The sequence below is a fragment of the Octopus bimaculoides genome, chromosome 7 (assembly GCF_001194135.2).
Source record: "Octopus bimaculoides isolate UCB-OBI-ISO-001 chromosome 7, ASM119413v2, whole genome shotgun sequence".
Lineage (NCBI taxonomy): Eukaryota > Metazoa > Mollusca > Cephalopoda > Octopoda > Octopodidae > Octopus > Octopus bimaculoides.
The window spans coordinates 94,832,305-94,844,241 of NC_068987.1; the positions used below are offsets into that span (position 1 = coordinate 94,832,305).

The window sequence follows — 11,937 nt, forward strand, 5'->3', positions numbered from 1 at the left end:
GTGGTTAAGTGTTTTTTTAAGAATTTCTGAGGAATTATTTTCCATTTACTGTTGTCTGATTATGTGTGTGTGTGTTGTTTTGTCTGTGTGAGTGTGAAGGTGTGTATGTGTTTGTCTATGTATGTGTGTTGTAGGGTATGGCCAACTGTGTGTGTTTGGAATATATTATCAAAGCATTTTAGTTTTTTCATTTTTTTGGTCAGTAGTTCTGGTCAACTGTGTGTGTGTGTTGTTTTGCCTGTGAGTGTATGTGTGTGTGTTGTTTTGCCTGTGAGTGTATGTGTGTGTCTATGTACGTGTGATGTTTTTGTTTTGTATATGTTTTGTATATTGTGGCAGGTGTGCTGTGTGTTTTTGAATTTTGAGGGGAATGCTTTGCATATGTGTGTGTTAGTGTGTGTGTATGTGTGTGTGTGTGTGTGATAGATCCTTATTTGTTGATTGATAGTGGGTGTTTAGATATTTAACTGTGGTATAAATTTGTTAAAGAGCTTGGTGTGTGTGTGCTTGTTTTTTTGTAGTGTGTGTGTTGTTTTGTCTGAATGTGTGTGTATATTTGTAGTGATGTATGTGTTTTTGTTTTGTTTAGATTTTGGAAACGTTCTAGAATTTGTGGTGTGTGGGTTTATGTCGTGTGTTTTTGGTTTTATGAGAATGTTTTGCCTGCATGTGTTATTGTGGTGTGTGTTAACCCCCTAATTTTTTTCTTTTTGAATTCCACAAAAATTCTTTTTAATATTTGATAAGATGAATATATTGAAACGGTCCCTTTTCCAACTTTATCTGCTTTTTTTAACTTTATCTATATACATATATATATCATCATCATCATTTAACGTCCCTTTTCTGTGCTGGCATGGAGCTGCACCAGGTTCCATTCTGATTTGGCATGGTTTCTACAGATGGATGCCTTTCCTAATTCCAAACACTCCAAAGGTACTGTAGGTGCTTTTTACATGCCACCACCACGGGTACCATTGACGTGACGCCAGCAAATCGGCCATGACTACAATCCCACTTGGCTTGACAGGTTTTCTCAAGCATGGCATATCGCTAAAGGTCTCAGTCACCTGTGACTGCCTCCATAAGGTTCAATGCTTGACTGGTACTTTTTACATCCTATAAGCATGGGTACCAGTCAGACGGCACTTGTCATTGCCTCCATGAGGCCCAGCATGCTTCACCACCTCATCTCATCTTCCTGGGTCTACCTCTTCTGCAGGTTTCCTTCACAGTTGGAGATCGGCTCTTCTTTACACAGCTATCCTTGTCCATATGCATTACCTGACCATACCAGAGCAGTCATCTCTCTTGCATACCACATTTAATGCCTATATATATATATATATATTGGAGTTATGGAAATGTACTTGTATAGTAGTAAGTGACTTGATTGAGATCATGTGCTGAAACAAAAGCAATTGCTGCATGGAAGATGTTTGTAAGTGTTTAAGAACACACAAAAACCTTTAGTTTCAGGTCAACATTCAAATTTAATTTGTGTCAAAATATTTTTATCACTTTGAAACCACGACCTGTTCAATGACAAAACTTTGTGCAGTACAAAGTGAAACTAACGGTCTTTGTGTGTTCTTAAATGGCTTAGAAACATCTTCCATGCAGCATATAGAGTAAATAGCCAGGTGGATATGCTATCATGTATATTGACAGTTCATCCCTTTTGTGTTCTTATCCAATGCAAATTTGTCTCTCATATTCTCACTTCTACCAGATCTGAAAATCCGACTTCTTCTGATGGCACATCATCCTATCCAGTGGCTCAGTAAATTTTTAGCTTTCATATACACAAACACACGTACATTCATTTTTTTCAGATGCATATATGTTTTTATGTGTATACATACATATATACATACACACAAACATATACACACACACACATATACATATGTATATATATATTTGTACTCTCGCCCTTTTAAAGCCTAGCCAGGCTCATGGTCCCAGTTTCCTAGTTTCTATGGCATATGTGCCCCCCCCCCCCAGCTGGACGGGACGCCAGTCCATCGCAGCGTTACTCAAGAAACAAGAAGAAAGAGTGAGGGGGCGAAAGACTACAACAGGGGTCACCACCCACCCCACCCCCTGCCAGAGCCTCGTGGAGCTTGTGGTGTTTTCACACAATAAACACACTCAACACCCAGTCTGGGAATCGAAACCACGAGCCTCCGACTGCGAGCCCACTGCCCTAACCACTGGGCCATTGCGCCTCCACACACACACACACACACACACACACACATATATATATTATTCTTTTACTTGTGTCAGCCATTTGACTGCAACCTTGCTGGTGCACCACCTTGAAGGGTTTTAGTCAAACAAATTGACCCCAGGACTTATTTTAAAGCCTAGTACTTATTTTATTGGGCTATTTTGCTGAACTGTTATGTTATGAGGACATAAACAGACCAACACCAATTGTGAAGTGGTGATGGGAGACTGACATGAGCACAAAGACACACACACACACAGATATATACATATACACGCACACACACACACACTCATCCCATGTGAGTTTGCTTAACAAGATCTAAAGATTTGATTGAATCTCTCAAAAATGACATTTTTTAAACTTCATGTTTATATCTAAAAATTGAAGTGTGAAGGGCATATAATGCTTTTATTTCTTTGCTTTGCACATTCATGCACACACACACATACACACACACACACACTCTCTCTCTCTCTCTACCCTGTGGCAGAATTTGGCTTTTGGTGATTCTAATGACATATTTAATAAACAGACCATTTGCAATAAATCTTCATAGAGAACGATAAACATGAAAATGAACAAGCACAAATATCATTATTCTTAAAATGGCTTGAGCAAGCCAACTGCATCATTCAAGAGGATTTTCTGTTTTAAAAGTTAGGAATGTTTTGTTTAGTTTTTTGAGAATTTAATCAATCATAGTTGTTCAATATTATTTGTTAGATTTAGAATCAGGTTATCAAACCAATTCCCTCCCTCTATGTTTGCTATCCAATAAATTCTTTCTTGCTAGATTTTGTTATTCTGATTTAAATTGTCATGTGGGGTTCATTAAAGAATTACAAAATGTCTCAATATTTCCAAGTGACACTAAACACTCATTGTATTCTGATATTTAATAACCTATCCCATTCTGTGACGAAATTGTTACTCTGGTAGTTAAGAAACATGGTCTGAAAGTGGTATTTTCCCCCTGTCAGTTTTATGTTTAAATTAAGGCAAATATTGTAAAAAGAAATTGCTGTGTATCTCAATAGAATCCATTTTCATATTATAACAATGAATGTTCCATTCCTAAAACACAATTTTGTTTGTGAATTTGTCAGCTGCCAGTTCAATTTTCCTGTTCACTGAAAACATCATATTTTCCTATGTAGTTAGGTAGTAATTCTTAGTATCATTTTATGGAGAAACTTTCTTTTTAATATTCTAAATTAATAATTATTTGCCATTTTTTTATATTAGGATCTTTTTTTAGCATAGGTTCTATGCATCATCTCCATCTAAGAGGTACCTTAATATTTCACATAATAACTATAGTAACAAAATAGATCAGAGTTTCCTTCACCTCACTTATCCTCCTAAGACTTTCACTGTTAATAAGCTGCAAATGGCAAACAATAACTTGACTCTATTCAGTGATCCTTATTCAATTTTTAGAGTTTATCAGAGCTTTTGGGGTATCCAAGAAATATGTTTGGTTAAAATAATATCATTGTCTCTGTGATGCCATTGAAATTACATATTTGCAGTGGTAAAACTCAAAGAAACCAGACAAGTATCTCCATTAATCATTTACAGTTTCTTGTTGATTCATGTAACATTTACTGTCATCTTCCTTTACTTATTTTTATGTGATTTGATCATAGTTTTTCTGTTCCAGAATGCCATAACTCCTATGCCACATGTCATAACTCATATCTCATAATCTCATCATTTTTTTTTATAGGTAAATCCATTGAACTTCCTTTCTAAGGATTTCTTCATTTTAGGATTTTTTTTTTTTGTAATGTTGTCATAGTCACACTTAGAAAGGGTTTTGTTTTCTAGTTAATAATTTTTAATTAACTTTAAACAATATTGAATAAGTGCTTATGTTAATTAAACCAATCACTGAAATTATTAAAGCGATTGGAACCAGTATTCTGTATGCTTAACCATTATATATATATATATATATATATATTCATTATTTATATATTTTATCTATTATTTATATATTATTTATGTATCTATTTATGTATGACAAATTGAATTTCCTTGCTTTCTCTTTTGAAGTAATAATAATTATCATGAATAACTTAGTACTACACAATTTGCTCTGGAATATGCTGGATATATTTTCAAGCATTTTGTATGGATATTTACACAAATACTGACCTCTTACAGGAGACAGGTTGGCAGACTTTTACAATGAAGTCTGTCATTTTCAGGCCTTTGTATGTATGCTTCTAAAAGTCTGAAAAGAAACAGTTTTATGGGATACCAATATTCTCTCAACTAGGCATCCACCATCAAATATCTGTAAGACTGGATATCCACAGGAAGGTTTGGATTTACTACTTTAGCAACTAAACTGTGCATACATGGACTCTATAGCTAGCCACACCCCTTACAAGTGTTTCTGTAAAGGTATGAGGAGCATGGCATTATTCATCCCCTACCTTTTACTTTCTTAGGTCAGTGGTGCACATACTTCTCCCCGGCCTGTATTTCATACAACTGTTTCTCTCCACTTAGTTCTCTCTTCATATCTCAAGAACACCTGACCAATTCTGTTAGTCCTAACTGATGTCACCCTTCCTACTTTCACTTTCACTATGCCTCACCACTCCCACTTTCTCCCTTTGTCATCTCTTCCATATGATTTGTTCCTTAAATCATCTCTTCCTGATATGTCCTTCCCTCCTTCTCATCCCTCCTCCTGGCCCTAGCAACCTATCTAAGAGAGTAGAGACTCCTATGAAACTACTTGCACAAGGTGGACATGGACACTGCACCCTGTCTGCAAGAGCAACCACTCTGAATAAAAACTGTGACAATGACTTGTTAGCCCTTGACGATAACCTCTATAGTACTTGTGACAAGCCCCCAAAAAAGTATGTACCCACACTGCAAAGTGGTTGGTGATAGGATTAAGGTATCCAGCATGTTAAACAAAATCAAAATCATGCGATACTGTAACAATACTGTACACTTTGATTGTGTATAGCAGACTAGCACTCAGTATGCTAGTGTTGTACATGATAGTGGAGTGTCTAAATGGAAGCATCTGTTTATAAGAAGCCCTCAGATGACATCAAACGATTACCCATGCCCTTTCAGGATGCAAGAAAGATGCTTAAAGGATCAACCTTCCCACCATAAGGAATATTTTACTTGTATCAGGTAAAAAAAACGTCGGAGCTGCAACCATTAATGTTGGTACAATGAAAGGTAGGTCTGGTGAGATGAAAGGGGAATGCTTGAGCAGAGGTGAGTCAACTTATACTGTGTGCAAGAGGTAAGGTGAAAGGTTGTTGGCTGAAGTGGAGAAAAAAAATGGATAAAGTAAGTGAGGCATCCAGGGTATGTTACAGGATAGTTTTTGAGTATAGGCTAGTTATTGGCAAAGGAACAGTGACTGTTATCATTGTTTATGCTCCTTAAGTGGGTTTATCTGATAAGTAAAAGAGCTTACCAATGAGGTTCTCTTGCATAGCACCTCAATAATTAAGGATAGTGACAACATTATCTTAGCTGAAGATCAGCAATGCAAATGAACAACAGGCATTTCAAGAAGCCAACCAATCTCTTGGTCTTCTTCCAGTCCAGTAAGCCTGCAAGTCTGAGAGATTTCATTGTCACTAGAAATCAGGATAGAGAAGTGGTTGTAAATGCCAGGTCTTTTATGAATGAAAAATGTAGCACTCAGCTCATTAGATTTAGAGAGACCGAAAGAGCAAAGACACCGAATGTGGATGTACAAAAGCCGAAGCGTAGTAGCAACTACAGAAATATCAATAACGAACAAAAATTATCTGAATAAACAATGAAATCCCATCATTAATTATTACTAATCAATATCATTGAATCCACAAGTTTCAGTAATGTCACAATCTACTTAAACATTGTTGTGGAATTACTAGACATAGCAACAAAGTCTCACACAGACTTTTGATAAAATAGATACTCCACACCATGAGAAATATGCATACCTTTCCCTGCCGACATCTAAGTAAGCATATATAACCAACCAGTAGTAAAAACTCTAACCTAAAGCTCTGCTGTGTTGAATGAAATGAAATTAGAAAGGAGGAAAAATAAAAAAAGAAAAGAAATGGAAAAATTTTGCAGTGCTCTTCAGACTGATCTAATATTGACTATTCAATAGAAAGAAAATGAAAAACAGACATGAAAGTAATGTTAATTAAATGTTGAATCAGTGAACAAATTAAAATTATAATTAATGTAAAGAAAATTCTATTAGACAAAATTACACCAGCCAGCCAGCTAATACATGTATTTCATGCAGAAGACAGACCAGCACAGTTGCTGACCTCTCTTTTAAACAATGTAGATCTAAAGATCAAGTGGAACTAAAAGAGAAACTTAGATAATGGCAAACATATAAACCATTAATGAGCCTAAACTTTTCGGAGATTTCCACTTGTAACTAACATTTCTTGTTGATAAACATTGTTTGAAGAGTTAAACCAATATATGAAATATTACTCGGCCATCTAAATGTTTAGTTGGACGCTTGAAATAATCCTAAATTCTTCCAATAAGACAACAGTTTTCTCAAGCAACAATTCAAGTCCTTAAGGATTTATTATTTTATTCTTCTACTTGTTTCAGTCATTTGACTGTAGCCATACTGGAGCACCACCTTGAAGAGTTTTAGTCGAATAAATTGACCCCGGGACTTATTTTTTAAGCCTTGTATTTATTCTATCAGTCACTTTTGTCAAACTGCTAAGTTATGGGGGCACATAAACACACCAACACCAAATGTCAAGCAGTGATGGTGGGACAAACACAGACTCAAAGACACACACACATGATAGGCTTCTTTCAGTTTCCATCTGTCAAATGCACTCACAAGGCTTTGTTCAGCCTGAGGCTATAGCAGATGAGACTTGCCCAAGGTTCCACATAGTTGAAGTGAGCCCAGAACCATGTGGTCATGAAGCAAGCTTCTTACCATACACACCTTTACCTGAATTTATTGATTTTGCTGCAGGATAATATAAATCAGAAAATAAGGGGTTACATAGGAATGCCACCCATAGGAATGCCTTTGACTTGCTTAAAAGCCCTATCTTTTTTACATTTACATTTGTCCATCTAATATTACTTTTAGAATTTACTCTGGAGAGATCTTTACTCTCCTTCATGAAACTTTTTCCCCCGTATACTCAAATCTAAGATTTTAGATATCCATTCTTTCACTTTTCTCTTCTCAAAATTTGTATACAGGGTGGAAAAATCATGTATAATGTGAACCTTTATAACACTCCAAAGTTTATCCAAAAGTTCTCCACCAGATCAGATGCCCTATAATAGAATTACTCCTAAATCACCATAAATTTCCCTGCCATATTTTGTAAAAGCTGAAAGATGGCCTTTCCCCAGTCAATGTTCTCTTAACAAAAATTGCTCTCTCCTTATATATATATACTTAGTAACCCCAGCCCTGAATCTTCTTTACAAAGCACCTTATACAATTTTGGAATCTTTTCAACACTAGTTATTAACTTTCTCAGTTGCTCATTACATAGGCGCAGGAGTGGCTGTGTGGTAAGTAGCTTGCTTACTAACCACATGGTTCCGGGTTCATTCCCACTGCGAAATGACTGAAACAAGTAAAAGAGTAAAAGAGTACTATTTCATGTGTGTGTGTGTGTGTGTGTGTGTGATCATCATTTTGCATCTGTTTTCTTTTCTGGTAAAAGTCATGGGTTACACAGTTGGAAGACCACATCTTACTCCACTATCTCAATTTTGGCTTCCCTTCTATGACTAGGTACCCTTCCTAATGCCAACCACTTTAGAGTATACCAAGTGTATTTCTTCACCAACACCATAGAGGTTGTCTTGCACTTTGACAAGACTGAGGAATCACCTTGAAAACTGCATTATTTCTGCCTGATTCAACCCCATCCTTACAAAATGTAGTGAGCACTTTTTCCTCCAGCCAGCTCTGTGTAAGTGACAGAGTCAAAGAGCCCCCACCACTGAAAAAGAGAATAGGAAAGAAAATAATGCCTTTAAGTGATATGTTGGGAGAAGATAGAATATGATAGAGGTTAGAGTGTCTCTACTGGATTCACTGATGACTATATTAACTGAACAGTCTATTCATAAGCACCCCTTAAAGTAATTGTTAGGCAGAATCAATATGGTGCAACACAGCTTTCCTGCATCCATGTATGCATACACAATTAAGATCACACATAAACGTTTTTGCTACATGTATGAGTTTTAACATTTTACAGGCGGCGGGGGGGGACCATCCAACTAAATTCATTTGCTTATAAACTAATGTCGCAATTTTTGAACTTTCTCCCCCCCCCCCCCTTTAAACACACACACATACAACACTTCTCTCTCTTACACTCGTCTATGAACTTGTTTTATTATTACTTGATACATCAATTTGGTTGAAGTTGGACAATTTCTGGTGGAATGCTAAAAACCAACACAATGTCCCAGCTGGTTTTTCTTTTTATTTTTCTTTTGAAAATTTAACTTTCATATTTTTTTTTTAAATCAAAAATACATTTGAAATCATCTTTCTTCCTGAGTATATAACTCAGTATATTTGATTAATGTATTATTTTATTTTATAAAATGTTTTTTGTCCCCTTAAGGCTACAAGCCTAATTTAGAAATTATATTATTGTTAATATTATTATTATTATTATCATTATGAAAAACAAGAAACTAATGTTTATGATAATTGTATTTTTTGCTTTCATCACTCATATATTTTATTTTCATACATATGAAGAAGAGAAAGCTATGAACTTCCCTCTAATATTGTAAACCTTTTATAATATGCAGAGTTTTACGAAGACTTTGGAATCACATCTCCTGAATCCTTGACATTTGGTTGTAAATTCTCAATCCTAAATGTTTGGTGAAAACTTTATATTAACATTTCTATGCTCACATATAAACATTTATAGTTTTTTTTATATAATCTCTTCCATCTTTGTTTACTTGTACAATTTCTGAGACTTTTTAAGTTAAAATATCTATCTATATACACACACACACACACACACACACACACACACACACACACACACACACACACACACACACACACACACACATACATACACACACACATACACACAAACAAGTTAACTTGTATTCCAAACAGAAAATATACATAGAGTGTCTGATTTATCTGCCCTTCTTTTCTTTTTGCAGCTACTGAAATGCATATTTTGTAATTATTCCTTATTATTTCTGACATATTTATTGCTACCAAACATGGATTTCTAAGTATAATGGAATCTTTTAAAATAATTTCAATCAGATTCTGCTCTGAAGTTTTTGCTTTTCAATGGTGACCGATTTGAGAAAATTCTGAAATTTTCATTGTTTCATGAAATGGTCACATCACATGGAAAAATAAATACTTATTAAGTATCAGAATCCATTTTGATATTGTCTTCTCAATAAGTTACAAGACATTTCAAAATAGTGTAGATTTGCTTTCCATTGTTTTAGAAATAGACAGCAAGAAAGTGTATTGCCTTATTATTATTATATATCGATACAAAGTGTGAATGACCACACATTCCATCAATGCAAATTTCCTTTGAAAAAGCTATTGAAGATTAGCAAGAAGCGCTGTGACTTTTAAACAATTGCTTTCATGGTTTGATGAACTCACACAAAACCAAACCATATCATTAAAAAGGAAAATTTTAATCACAGTGTTTTTGAAATTGTCTATCAATATGAACCACACTCATTTTGTTAATACACATAAAGAGTAAAAAAAACATAGCAAAAGAACTTCTCCGCAAAGTTCATCTTTTGTTCCTCTGACAACTTTCAAAAAATTATATTTACACCATTTCTTATTTGTTCTACATTCTAAAGAATACTCTAACCAGCATTGGAATATCCTAAATGTGCAAATTATGTCTAAATTAAATATTATCTTCCAAGATTTCTAATCTCTCTCTTTGTATTCTAGTTTTGAGGCTGTCTCCATTTCTCAGGTCCTCCACCATAGTTGATGGAATGCAGCAGATTTAGAGGGACATTTTATGACAACAACAGTCTTATTTAGCCAGCTGAGACATACTTGGATGTTGATTTCCATAAGGAACTGTTCTGGAAATTTTTATTGTTAATGCTCTTATCTTGTTCTGAAGTAAACCAAAGGGAAACAAGATTCCTAAGGTCAGGGTTAGTTTTAAGCCAATTAGACAGGTTTGTTCAAATTGGACCTCATGCTAAGAGAGGCCCCCCATGCACGAGCAGAGGATACTATGATGAATTTTATCATTATAGATAATGGTGGAGCTGCAACCCCCAATGCTTTTTAGCATCCTACATAAAATATAAGACTTCAATCTTCAGCTTTTATAGAATAGGGGGCCCACACTGACAGTTCTGTTATTGAGCTTTGCACTTTCTAGTGCCAGCCCAGACTAAGGCTAACTGAAAGAAATCTACAATGTACTTTTATAACTTTTGTAAACACACTCTGAAATGTGCAGAGTAAAAATGCTTTATGTTCCAATATATTGAATATGCCACACATGTCCTCATTTATATTTCTGAAGGTAACATCTCAAAGGTTTCAGCTTCATTGAATGAAACTCCTATTTCTAGTCATTTTATGGAGTCTTGTTTCAATATTCATATCCAGAGATGGTTCAACCGTATGTATTGTGAAAGTGGGACAAAACTGAGTTGATCAGCCTTACTCAAAGCACGTGTAGTAAATGGCTGAACAACATGGTATTGAACCTTTATTTGGAGTTCAAATCTAATACAAACATTTAATTATGAACCTGGCTATTACATTTAATTTTTATATGCTTTACTTTTCGCTGTTGAGATAAGCTACCAGATCTTTCAAGAATTTGGACTCACATACACTGGTATCCAATGCATCCAGATGTTATCTATTTCTCCCATGGTCTACTGATTGACCAATAATAAGTGTGCGATGACTGAAAATTAGAAATCATCAAGTAACAAAACGTTCAGCATATTTGTTTTGTAATTTTATTGATGTTTTTGGCAGCAATAAAAAAAAAATGAATGCAAAAAAAAAAATGAGTGGCAAGAAATTTAGAAAAATGGGTGTGAGATGTTAGACACTCTATGTATAAATGTAGATTACAGCCACATTACAACCACCTTGTCCTTTATCACCTTCTGCAATGCAGATGTGTTGGTTGACACCATTTGACAAGCAAGATGTAATTGAATAAACATACACAACTTTTCTCTCTTTCTCTTTCTCTCTCTCTCTCTCTCTCACACACACACAAATTCAAATATTCAGAACAACATGTATTGAACAAAACTGAAAATGTATTTTAGCTTTTCCTATATTAATATACAAGAATATGAACATACACACACACACATTTCTTTTTCTTTTTCTTATATATATATACAATGAGTGAATTGAAAGTGTTGGTAAGACAGAAGCTTAAATAACAGCACTAAAATAGGAATTAGCAGAAAAAGTAGAAAACTTAAACTAATCAATTAGATAAATAAGATGAATGAGTACAAAGATATCAGCCATAAATGAAGTTTAGTTTATCACAACAGAAAACTAAGAGAAGTTACATTTAGAAATGAGCATTAACGAGAAAATGGAGACAAACATGCAACAGACACCTGCATATATATATATATATATATATATATATATATATATATATATA

General features: G+C 34.7%; 1 protein-coding gene across 12 annotated transcripts in view; it reads left to right on the plus strand.

Annotated features, from left to right (window-relative positions):
- Positions 1 to 11,937, plus strand: part of LOC106883309 (teneurin-m) — a 487,309-nt gene that overhangs the window by 400,267 nt on the left and 75,105 nt on the right. The gene's annotated exons all lie outside the window — the stretch shown is intronic.